The sequence below is a fragment of the Emydura macquarii genome, unplaced genomic scaffold (assembly GCF_026122565.2).
Source record: "Emydura macquarii macquarii isolate MOO-44397 ecotype Brisbane River unplaced genomic scaffold, CSIRO-AGI_Emac_v2 contig_1263, whole genome shotgun sequence".
NCBI lineage: Eukaryota > Metazoa > Chordata > Testudines > Chelidae > Emydura > Emydura macquarii.
Window position 1 is genome coordinate 1,401,353 of NW_027131400.1, and position 12,172 is coordinate 1,413,524.

Below are 12,172 nucleotides of genomic sequence, written 5' to 3' on the forward strand. Positions count from 1 at the left end.
GATATGAGTGTTCCACTGCTTCTTACTTCTAAGAGATGGTGAGTTGCATTTTATTTCTCTTTATGCATCCTCAACAGAATTTGTGCTGAGCTCCCAATCAGTTATATCTTTGTGAACCTATTGGAAGCAGTGGCACCGCCCCAGGGTCACAGAATACGTGGTCTGAAGAGTGTTCCAGAGCTGCAGAATCTATATGCACCAGGGTCCACATGGTAGTCCACGGCACCACAGTCCACATGGTAGTTCTGCCCCAGAGCTGCAAACACTGGACGCACCAGGGGAATCCTGCCTTGAATTCACTGAAAGTTCATCAAACCAGAGATGTTTCAGACGAAACATTTTGGGCTCAATGAAATCTGCATTTTCCATTGAAACTTTGTTTTGTCTGATGATGCATCAGGAGGAAAGAGCCCAGATTGACTCTCTGAACTCGCAAGAGTTGACAGAGCTGGTTGTTAGAAAAATCATCTTTTTACTTGTAGACTGGGTACGTTTTCGATATGGAGTCAATGGGAATACAATAAACAGTGGAGTCCCATGATACTATTTTGTAGTCACTTTTCAAAATAGAACTATGCTATAGTGGCATTGTGGTGGGGTGTACCTACTCCACACTAGAGGCAAGGAGTTGACCCAGCATCATGGGCAGAGGAAGTCCCGCCTCTTACACTATGCTGGGCATGTTCCAACTCCTTTCTAAGTACAAAAGGGAGCAGCCCATCTCATTTGGGGCTGAACGCCGAGGATGAAGGATGCTTAGTGGAGGCTCCAAGCAGGGAGCCTCTTCAGCCCCCAGCAGAGGGAACTAGAGTCCCTAGAGACCCGAATGGAGACCCACTGTCCATGGCTGACTGCCAGGATTCAGACACTCAGGGAGCTACCGATGCTAGGGAACCCAAAGGCCCTGACGAAACCTGGGTGACAGCATCGAGAGACCCCAGGGAAATGGGGTGAGTGGTATCTCCCACCCGAGATAGGTCAGCATGTTGCTGAGGGATCCCCGCTGGCCAGGGTGGTGACCACCTGTGTCACGGACAGGGCCCTGGGCTGGGACAGGGTGGAGATGGGTGGGCTCATGTCAAGCTACCCTCTCCACTCACCTTGGGTTGACAGGGACTCCCGCCTAAGTTTCTGACCGCAGAGGTGTGCAAACCCCTGCCATAGCTACAGACTGCTTGCCTGCCCTGCCCTTCCTGTATGGATTTTTTTTGTTTCTCTCTGTGCCTCCCTTTTATTCTCTCTGTAGCCTTGGCCAGGAGCTCCTAGATAAAGTCCAGCTATATTTCAATGTCAAGGAAGTGCCGGAAGTAATGACATGCCAAGTACAGCCAAAGCATGGTGATTAAATTTATACCGTCTTCAGCATCTTTTGCATTTTGGGAAAAGAGGTATTGAATATTTGTTTTTATTCAGTAATTTAGCATGATAGTATTGCAGAACTTTCAGGCCTTAAATGATAGTGCCTGTCTTCTCTCTACTCAAAATTTAGGAGGTGTATTTCCAAATACAATGATGATGATATGTCACTGAACTGTCTCCGTTGTCATCATATCATATGATACCATATGTTGACGTTTTATGGTTGACAACGTTGTTTATAGTGCCTTCAGCTGAGAAATGCAGCACCCCTGGGGGAGAAACTGCAGATACTTTTATTATTGATATAATATTTTTTAATAAGACAATCTTCTTTAAATATTTTTAATTTTTTAAATTTTCCCAGGCGACTGGCTGGTGTGTGTGCGTGCGTGCGTGCGTGCGTGCGCTGAGGGCGGAGGAGGTCTTGCTGACATGTTTGTGGTCTAACTTCACCATCTTTGGGGTCCAGAAGGAATTTTCCCCCAGGTCAGATTGGCAAAGATCCTGGGTTTTTCTCCTTTTTCTGCAGCATGGGACATGGATCACTTGCTGGTTTAAATGCATTCTCTGTAACTTGAAGTCTTTAAATCATTATTTGAGAACTTCAGTACCTCCGCCAGAGGTTATGGGTCTATTACAGGAGGGGGTGGCCTATATGTAGCATAGTACTTTCATAATGCATGTTTGGATATTATTCATTTTAATTATTTTTAAGTTTTTATGGTAATGGCAGATGCCAGAAAGTTACTTGATATTTTTTATTTACGGTGTTTTGTTTTAGTTGCTATTCTGGACTGAGATAACAAAAAAATATGGATCCAAAACCCAGCCCTGCCCTATGAATGTGACTGTTTTTGCCAACTTTCCCTAAGAATGTATCTTCCTTTAGTTGCAATCCAGAGGATGCCCTGTAAATAACATTTGCTTTGCAGAGTTTATAGGATATTTTTACATTTCTCCAAGAAGTATTGAAGGTATCCAGCTGAGTGACTGGGATAGCCAGAAAGAGGGTAGGCATATGGGAAACTAGCCTGTATTTGATGATAAAGCTGCTTTAAGATGCTAATGGCCTCATTTTCAGAGGGGTTTCAGCACAAATGATGCCTGTTGAAGTTAATGGAAGCTAAGCTAAAAATCAGGTCACAGGCTATGTCCTTGGTATTTTTGGAATTTTCTACTGAAATATATTGGCAGAGCTCCATCTCAAGCAAGCTAAAATTAACCCTATTTATCTTTTTGACAGATATTTAACCATTGTATTGTTCTCAGGTATAATGAAGGTCTGAAAAACCTTTGTTCTTTTTTTTTTTTAATGGGAAGCCACACAGAGATCAGAAATTACATCTCTGTGGTAACCAGAATCCTGGATTGTTTGTACACCGAGCACAGTGGCTCTGAATATGGGCTGCAGTCACAAATGAGGAGTGCATTGATTTCTTCAATATGCAGGATGTCTATCCGGGGCAGATATAAATGATTGAAATTATAAGAGTGTAGTATGATGCACCTCTGTTTAAAATGCAGTCCTGGGCATTTGGGTTTGACATGATCTGAAAGGAATATTCTACATTAGGACATCATATTGCCAAGCCATGAGCTAATCGCTTTAGTCACAAACTCTATAATCAGCTATCATTAAGATTAAGATTCTGTCATGGGTATTTTTAGTAAAAGTCAGGGACAGGTCACAGGCAATAAACAAAAATTCATGAAAGCCGTGTCCTGTCCGTGACTGTTAGAAAAAATGCCCCAGGGAGAGGGGAAAACAGTGCTGCTGGGACTTGCAATTGCTCCAACCCCGCTGCTCCAGCAGGCTGACTGGTCAATCAGCTGCTCTGTGTCCCAGGGCTGACCGGCCGATCAGCTGTTCAACGGCGGCCCTGCAGATCGCCTAGTCAGCCTTGCCCCAGGGTTCCGGAGGTCCCAGAAAGTCATAGAATCAGTGACCTCTGTGACCAAATCGTATTCTTAATGATTATATTAACTCCCAAAAGCCTAGGTCCTGCATGTCTTTGTGTAACATACCGCAAAGTTGTTGTTTTTCAGCACAATGGCACAAGTAGGTTAAATACTTGGTCTAGTCCTTCATGCCAAGCAAAAGTGATCCTCAAATACCTTCATAATCTCCCTTAATTACAAGTGTATAGGTAAAAGGAGGGAGGGAGGGGGGAGTGTGCGGGAGAATGGGAGAGTCTGAGAACACACATGGAATTAAGCAGGATCTTGCTCATGCTAACAAAATGTTCATGCATTTCCTTTGTAGGCCTTATTATTCCTGCTACTAGACAGAAGTAACTTGACAATCACGCAGCAGCAGCATTCGTATTAATACAAGATTGGGTGCATATAATGCTACACATGTGCTGTGCAGGATCAAGCGTAAAATGTGATTGTGTAAAATTACACCAATAAATTAAAAGATGTTTTGGAATGATACAGACTCAATGTGAATATCACTAGTTTCCTTCTCTCTGGCAGGTAGCAGTTGGTAGATAGCTATTGATAAGAATAGCTGCCTACAGCTATTAGGCCACATGGCGACCTGCACGTACGTAATGAGCCTAGCTCGCCTGAGGCTCAGACCGCTTCAGGCATGGTTGGGCTTGGTACATGTTCCGAGCAGACACCCACTGGACCAGGTGGTCACAGTTCCCCTGGCCATCTTATCCTCCCTAAACTGTGGCAGACTCCCAGGGCAGTGATGAAGGGTGTTCCATTCAGGGAACTGGTCCCGTTGGTCACCCTAATTTCCAACGCTTCGGACGTAGGATGGGGAGCCCACATCAGAGCCAACCTAGGCACTCAGGGGCTCTGGTTGGGGGAGGAGAGGCGCCTGCACATCAACATGAAGGAGCTGAGGGCCTTTCGCCTAGCGTGCAGGGTATTCTTCCTGTCAGGAATTGGAGGAGTGGTTCAGGTGCTGATGGACAACACTGCAGCCATGTTTTACATAAACAGGGAGGGGAGGGTGCACTCCTCAGCCCTCTGCGAGGAAGCTATCCATCTGTGGGACTTTGCCATGAGGCACAATTTCCACTTGACTGCCTCTCACCTCCTGGGAGTGAGGAACGATGAGGCCGTTTCTACCCCGCCACGACTGGTCGTTGCACCCAGAGGTAGTAGCTATGATCTTCCAGAAGTGGGGCATTCCCCAACTGGACCTATTCGCGTCGGCCTGGAACACAAAGTGTCCGAGGTTCTGCTCTCTCCAGGGTCACAAGACTGGGTCGATTTCCACCGTGTTCCTCATGGACTGGACGGGGACCCTCATGTATGTGTTTCCACCCATTCCACTCCTATCCAAGGTCCTGCTGAAAATAAAGAGGGACAGGGCAAACGTTATACTCATCGCTCTGGCCTGGCCGAAACAGCACTGGTTCAGCATGCTGCTGGACCTTTCAATCGCCCCACCTCTGGAGCTCCTAAGGTGGCACAACCGTCTATCCCAGGACCATGGTCACCTGTTGCACCCGGACCTGGACTCCCTGCACCTCATGGCCTGGAGGCTCTGTGGCTGATGGAGGGAGAGGGAGCCTGCTCGGTGCAGGTACAGAAAGTCCTGTTTGGCAGCAGGAAGCCTTCTACACAGGTCGTGTATCAGGCTAAGTGGAGGTGGTTTACCTATTGGGCGGAATCCCGAGGTATTCTGCCCAGCCTCTCGCCTATACAGGCGATCCTAGAGTACCTGCTCCAGCTAAAGCTCCAGGGTCTGGCACTGGCCTCGTTGAAGATTCGCCTGGCGGTCATTTTGGCCTTCCATCAGCTGCTAAAGGGGAGATCGCTGTTCTCCCATCCCATGTCGGTCAGGTTCCTCCAGGGGGTGGAGAGGCTTTATCCGCAGGTCTGTGACCTGGTGCCTCCCTGGGATCTCAACCTGGTCCTCTTGAGACTCACGGGGCCCCCCTTTGAACCCATGGCTTCATGCCCTCTGCTTATCCTTTCATGGAAGGTAGCCTTCCTGATGGCCATTATCTCAGCCCGGAGGGTCTCCAAGATTAGGGCCTTGACCTCGGAGCCCCCTTATACAGTATTCTCTAAGGACAAGGTTCAGCTGAGGCTGCATCCAGCTTTCCTACCCAAGGTGGTTTCCCAGTTTCATTGTAATCAAGACATTTTTCTCCCCGTGTTTTTTCCCAAGCCTCACGGTTCGGAGAAGAGGAGATGGCATTCCCAGGACGTGAGACGAGCCTTGCCCTTCTACATCGACTGTACAAAGTTGTTCCAGAAATCAACGCAGCTCTTCGTCGCAGTGGTTGACCAGATGAAAGGCTCACCTGTCTCCACCCAGCGCATCTCCTCATGGATTACATCATGCATCAAGTTCTGCTACGAGCAGGCAAAGGTGCCGCTTCCGGGAACCATCACAGCGCACTCAACCAGAGCTCAAGCCTCATCTACAGCCTTCCTGGAGAGAGTGCCGCCTGCAGGACATCTGCAAAGCCGCTGTCTGGTCGTTGGTGCATACCTTCATGTCCCACTATGCCATCGTCCAGCAGGCAAGAGAGAATGCGGAATTCGGCAGACCGGTGCTGAGGGCAGCTCACCGGTAACTGCTACCCACCTCCAAAGGTATTGCTTGTTAGTCACCTATAGTGGAATGGACTTGAGCAAGCACTCGAAGAAGAAAACAAGGTTACTTACCAGTAACTGATGTTCTTCAAGATGTGTTGCTCACGTCCATTCCACAATCTGCCCGCCATCCCTGCTGCCGGAGTTGGCAGAAAGAAGGGACTGATGGGGGCATAGGGCCAGCAGCGCCTCATATATCGCGGCATGTGTGTGGGGCTCCAGGGGACACCAGAGCGGGCCCTACGTGATCTGCTAAGGGGAAAAAAGTTCCAGATAACCGTGCACAGAGGCATGCATACACCTATAGTGGAATGGACATGAGCAACACATCTTGAAGAACATCAGTTACTGGTAAGTAACCGTGTTTTTTAAAATGAGCATCAAAGTTGTGCTGCTTATAACGATTCTGTAATTTTCCCAAATTTTTCTGAAAAACCTACTGCAATTAATTTTAATGTGAAACAAATACATTTCTGGGGAGGGGAAACAGTTCACGTACCAGCAGTTTCTTTGAAAAGTCAGTGAAGTAACTTTCCATGACGTTTTTCTGGTTTTGGGGGTGTTTTAATATTAAAAAAAATACATTGATTGGACCTCCTAATAAGTGGCAGGTAAGCATTACTTCTGTGGTATTACCCCATTACTATTTGTCATTCATAAACACAGAAGAAGAGACTCAGAGAAAGCATTATCTTTTAGGTGTAAGGGAAGTTAGCACTGACTCATCATAAAGAGTGAAATCCTGGTTCCACTGATGTTATTAAAAGGTTCATTTCTGTCTGTCTAGGCAGTATTTGACCAACCCGATTGCCTTCTATGATGAGATGACTGGATGTGGGGAAAGCAGTGGACATGATACACCTTGACTTCAGCAAATCTTTTGATAAGATCTCCCACAGTATTCTTGCCAGCAAGTTAAAGAAGTGTGGGTTGGATGAATGGACTATAAGATGGATAGAAAGCTGGCTAGATCATTTGGCTCAGTGAGTAGTGATTAATGGCTCGATGTCTCATTGACAGCCGGTATTAAGCAGAGTGTCTCAGGGGTCGGTCCTGGGGCTGGTTTTGTTCAACATCTTCATTAACGATCTGGATGATGCGGTGGATTGTGTTATGTTTGGATACTTAGAACTTACTTGCACTTAGAGAGAAGCCAGCAGACAGGAACACAGGGAGATGTAAAAACACAGTCTGAGTTTATTTTCCTACTTTAAGACCAGACAGAACTTTGTTAGCTGCAGCAAGCAAGGCAGGACACAAAATACACAACAGATTGCGCCCTCAATGAGTTTGTGGATGACACTAGGCTAGGGTGAGTGGTAGATACGCTGAAGGGTAGGGATACAATAGAGTGACCTAGACAAATTGGAGGATTGGCCAAAAGAAGTCTGAGGTTCAACAAGGACAAGTGCAGAGTTCTGCACTTAGGATGGAAGAATCCCATGCACTACTACAGATTGAGGACCGACTGGCTAGGCAGCAGCACTACAGAAAAGACCTGAGGGTTACAGTGGTGGATATGCGTCAACAGTGTGCCCTTGTTGCCAAGAAGGCTAATGGCATATTGGGCTGCATTAGTAGGAGCACTGCCAGCAGATCGAGGGAAGCAATTATGCCCCTGTATTCGGCACTGGTGAGGCCACATCTGGAGTATTGTGTGCAGTTTTGGGCCCTTCACTGCAGAAAGGATGTGGACAAATAGGAGAGAGTCCAGCAGAGAGCAATAAAAATGATTAGGGGGCTGGAGCATGTCACTTATGAGGAGAAGCTGAGGGAACTAGTCTTGTTCAGTTTGCAGAAGAGAAATGTGAGAGGGTTTTGATAGCAGTCTTCAACTACCTGAAGAGCGGTTCCAAGTGGATGGAGCTAGTCTGTTCTTAGTGGTGGCAGATGACCAAACAAGGCACCATCAAACGCCATGGCACCCACAGTCTGGCCAGTTGAGACAGTCACCAGGCATGGGTAAGGAGTGGTAAAGGTTGTCATTCATTGTGGTGAATGAGGGAAGGGTTTTGTGCAATCCTGCTTCCATAGGAGTTAGTGACAAAAATTCCTTTTACCTTGTTCATTTGTCTCCTTCTAATCCATGGGCCCCATCCTGTAAATCCTTCTGCTGGACATCATGAGCAGTCCAGGTGATTCCAGTGGTGCTCTTCAGTTGCCTTTACTATGTTTAGTTATAAATGTTTGTCTGATTGGCCCCTATAAAGAAAAAGCTTGGTGTTTTAAATTTTGATCCCTTGTTCAAGCTCCCCTTGAAAAACTTGACCACTGGTAGGCAGCTCGTGTGCTCAAACTACAGCCTCTCATCTTTTTGTCCTGTGTATGCAACAGCAACTAGCACAATGGGGTGCTAGGCACTACTGCAATATAATAAATATTATTGTGGTAAGTGTTTCTGCATTAATATCTCCACTAATTCCCTCTGTGCGGTGGTGGGGGAAAGAGGGGAGAGGGTGAGACAGAAGGGTTGCTTTCATTCCATTCAGACTAGAGGTAGCTCTAGCGTCCTTTGAAGGGTCACTGGGGAGGTTAGCTGACCGGTGCCACCCATAACTTGTCAGGAACTCTGTTTCCATTCTTACTGCTGTTACACGCCCATTTTTCTTCTTTCTGATCCCCCCCAACTCCCTCCCCCAGATTTTTTTCACAGCAATAGTGAGCAGTTTTCCATTCTATCCCAATTGCCCCATCTTCTCGCTTGGAGAGCATTTTGGAGAATTCAGGGAACATGTTTGAAGGCTCAGAGGAGGGCTTCCCCACCTGCCTCTCCAAACATGCGTAACAGCCCGGGAAAGGACAGGCCAAAGCCAGAAGATGTTCAGACATTGAGGCCCAGCTGCAAGCAATCTTTCTTAGTTTTAATTTCTGCCTTTAATTTACATGTTCTATAATTTTTGTAATGGCCAAAAATGCTTGTTTGCAAAGTCTGAGAAGCAAATATGTTGATTTTTTTTTAAGGCTGAATTATAAACCTTTGAAAATACATTTTTACAATGAACAGTTCCCCATGGGCAGGTGGTTACATAAATACCCATGGGTTTCTTGCTAATTTTTCAGAAGCATCTGATGTTTGCCACTGTTGAAAGCAGGACGCTGGATTAGATGGGCCACTGATCCAGTCCTATATGGCAGTTTGCATGTTCCTATGCTAGTAGATCTTTACCTACATGGAAATTCTCTGAGGCAACACTTTCATTTTGTGTTATGGTCTGAATTCTAAATCTGCATGTAAATTTTTTTTCTTGTTTCCTTCTCTGACAAACTATAGTCTTCTCCATTTTCAGAGTTGTGATCATCCACCAATTGCTTTGCCCATCCACTCCTTGTGTCCCTCCATTGCAGTCATTAATCTTCTGTCTTAAGCAAACTGGTTTAAATTCAGGATCAGTATCAATGTGCTCCTTAGTCTATTGGAAGTTCTGTTGGATAACACCAGGAACTTCTCCACCTCTCTTCCTCCCCCAGAAGGGACTGAGTCCTGAACTAAGCAAAGTATCTGGAACTCTCACACACTTAGTTACATTCATGCTTAACTACCTTGCTGAATTGGGATCTGAGTGCACTAAACCAGGAATCAAAAGCCTACTTTTTTTCCCCCTTAGCATTCCTGACAATCTCTGTTCCCTTTGAAAATCCACATTTGGCACAACAACAGTAGGCATTCTATTAGCTGGTATCTCAGCCATGTGATCATATAAGATTTGCTTATGGGGACAAGCTAGTTCTTCCCTGCTGAGTGCTGGCTAGCAATGGATGAAGGAAATGGGAAAGTGGAATGTGAATTGACTTTTACTAACCATGGGCTTGGCTTCCAAACGGTAAAAGTTTCTGTATATATTTTCAGTTACCATAGCATTTGCTTGTTCATATTTTAGTTGACAGTGTAAAAGAGTTCCCATTGTAGCCCCCTAATTTGACTTACCCCTTATGCTGTCAAAATTTTTTCTCTTGAGGCTGAAAGCTTCCAAGATTTGTGTGTGTAACTAAATTAATAGCCAATGAATAATATTAACGCTGGACAGTTACAGCACTGCAAGGTTGGCTAGCTTTCACATATGTAGCATTTTCTATTCTTGCAAAATATCAGATATTTACAATAATACCTAGGTTTTATAGTGCTTTCATCAGTAGTTTTCAAAGCATTTTACAACTAGATTTATCCCAGCTTTACAGAAGGGGAAACTAAGACTCAAGTAAAATGACTTGCCCAAGGTCTCCCACCAGGTTACTGGCAGAACTAGGAATAGAACTCAGGTCCTTGAGTCTAGTGTTTTTTCTGCTACGTGACACTACTTCCTAGAAACATTCTATATAAAAGGAAAAAAATTAATTTATATGTATACTTGAATCCTGCTGTTTATTAACTACCATAACATTTGTTTTCTGTATTAGTTTTTTTTATTCCCGATTCAGAGTACTTGGAGGATTTTCGCGTGTGGGGTTCAGTATGTAGCCGCCCATCCGATAGCTGCTTTAAGCACACGCACAGACTCACCATTTGTCTGGTCTTGCTGTTATGATACATATCTCAATACCATGCTGATTCACTTGAAACCAGAAGAGGTAAAAGGTTGCTGAAATTGGAGTTGTGGGTGCTGAATAGCTCTGAAAATCAAGGCCATAATAATATCTAGTTCTTATGTAGTACTTTTCATCAGTAGATCTCAAAGTGCTTTACAAAGGATGGGGAAGCTGAAGCACAGAGACTGGGTTAAAGTCTAAATTTGAAGTCCCTTCATAAGATGCTCTTTTAAAATATTTAGCCTGTTTTTGCAAACCATTATCTGTCCAAAATCATTTTATTAACATTTTATTATGTGAAAACAATGAACTAATAATTCCTGAGTCCTGGCGTGTGTCCTGAGACATTAGTGACCATCTCAATGTGATTCCATACCTGCTGTGATCAGCCAAGCTTCCTGAATTAATAGCACACATATTGCCAGCTCATGATTTTATCAGAAGTTTCATGATATTTGGTGTTTTTTCTAGAAGTCCCAGCTCCTGCAGTCATGTTAATTTCTGAGAATCTCTGCTTTTAATTAAAAAAAAAAAAATTCGCATCCTCATGGTTGCGGAGGAAAAGGTTGAAAAGCCAACCCCCATGCAGTCTAATGGCTCAAAAATCAGCAAGCAAAATGAACTCCAAATGTATTACTTTCTTTAAATCTAATTTTTAGTACTTGACTTGGGATTTTTTAATGCTTAGGGTTGGGCAATACTGCCATATCTCAGATCAAACAGTAGGGGTTTGATGGCATAGTACAGTGATTCCCAACCTTTTTGGCTCGAGAGCTACAGGTATCATTTTTACAACCTTGAAGGACAACCAGTCTCTGCCAGCAGGGCACCATCCCCACTTCAGGCAGATGGAAGGAATTTAGTGAGGAGGCTGCCTCCTCGCTGATCTCCCGTCTCCCTGGCTGCAGCAGGGAAACCACATGCATCTGTAGCCCTGTGCGCTCTACCTGGGTCCCTAGGCAGTGGCTCCCTTCTGCAGCCAGCAGGAGGGGATGCGCGGGACACTTTGAAAGCCCCCGTGGGCCACAGGTTGGGAACCACTGGCATAGCATGTTTGGTAAAGGGCTGTCAACTCTAGAACCACTTCCCCTCCCCTTGGGTTAACCAGAGCATGGATTAGTTGAGCTATAGGGCATGGTACAAGGCCTATTCCTTTGCTTTGTGACCTTCCATGAGTGGGTGGGTTGACCTAGAAGGGGATTGTGGAGGTAGGATCTTTATTTACGATGCCTGATTAATTTTGTGGATATTGTGTTTGGACTGCAGGAGGCAGCTTTCTTTAGGGTGAGCTGGGGAGTTTGTATTAATATGAATCCACTTGAAATTTTGTATGTGGTTTTTATATAAAAGGTCAATTTATCAAGAGCTTTGGTAGGTGTCCAATAAATATAAATGGATAAATCAAAGTAAAACTTCAAATTCTTTTCCAGCCATGTTTTCTGGCTAAACTTTAACGTAAAAGTGGGTGACTTTGTACTAAAACTCATAGCTAAATAGTTTAGCTTGTACATCATTCATATTGGTGTCTTAGGTATGCAGGAAATGTTAACAATGAAATCAACCCAAATTTTTTTCTCTAGTCTGTATGTTTATAGTATACAGCTGAACTTGGTCTCATAGACACCTCCATAGCCTCCATGACAACTGGAATGCTCCCAACAAGACATAATTCCAGTGGCATTATTTCTGTTGTTGCTTTTCAGCTTCAGTGAGGTAATAG

At 44.9% G+C, this 12,172-nt stretch overlaps 1 long non-coding RNA gene across 2 annotated transcripts; it reads left to right on the forward strand.

Annotated features, from left to right (window-relative positions):
- On the forward strand, positions 1 to 3,757 carry LOC137154663 (uncharacterized). 2 transcript variants are annotated; one of them, XR_010920265.1, is made up of 4 exons: positions 1 to 38; positions 1,247 to 1,388; positions 1,724 to 1,845; positions 3,623 to 3,757. It is a non-coding gene; the product is annotated as an uncharacterized lncRNA (long non-coding RNA). The 2 variants fall into 2 exon arrangements; XR_010920264.1 differs by lacking the exon at positions 1 to 38 and having other exon boundaries at positions 1,153 to 1,388.
- The last annotated feature ends 8,415 nt before the right edge of the window (positions 3,758 to 12,172 follow it).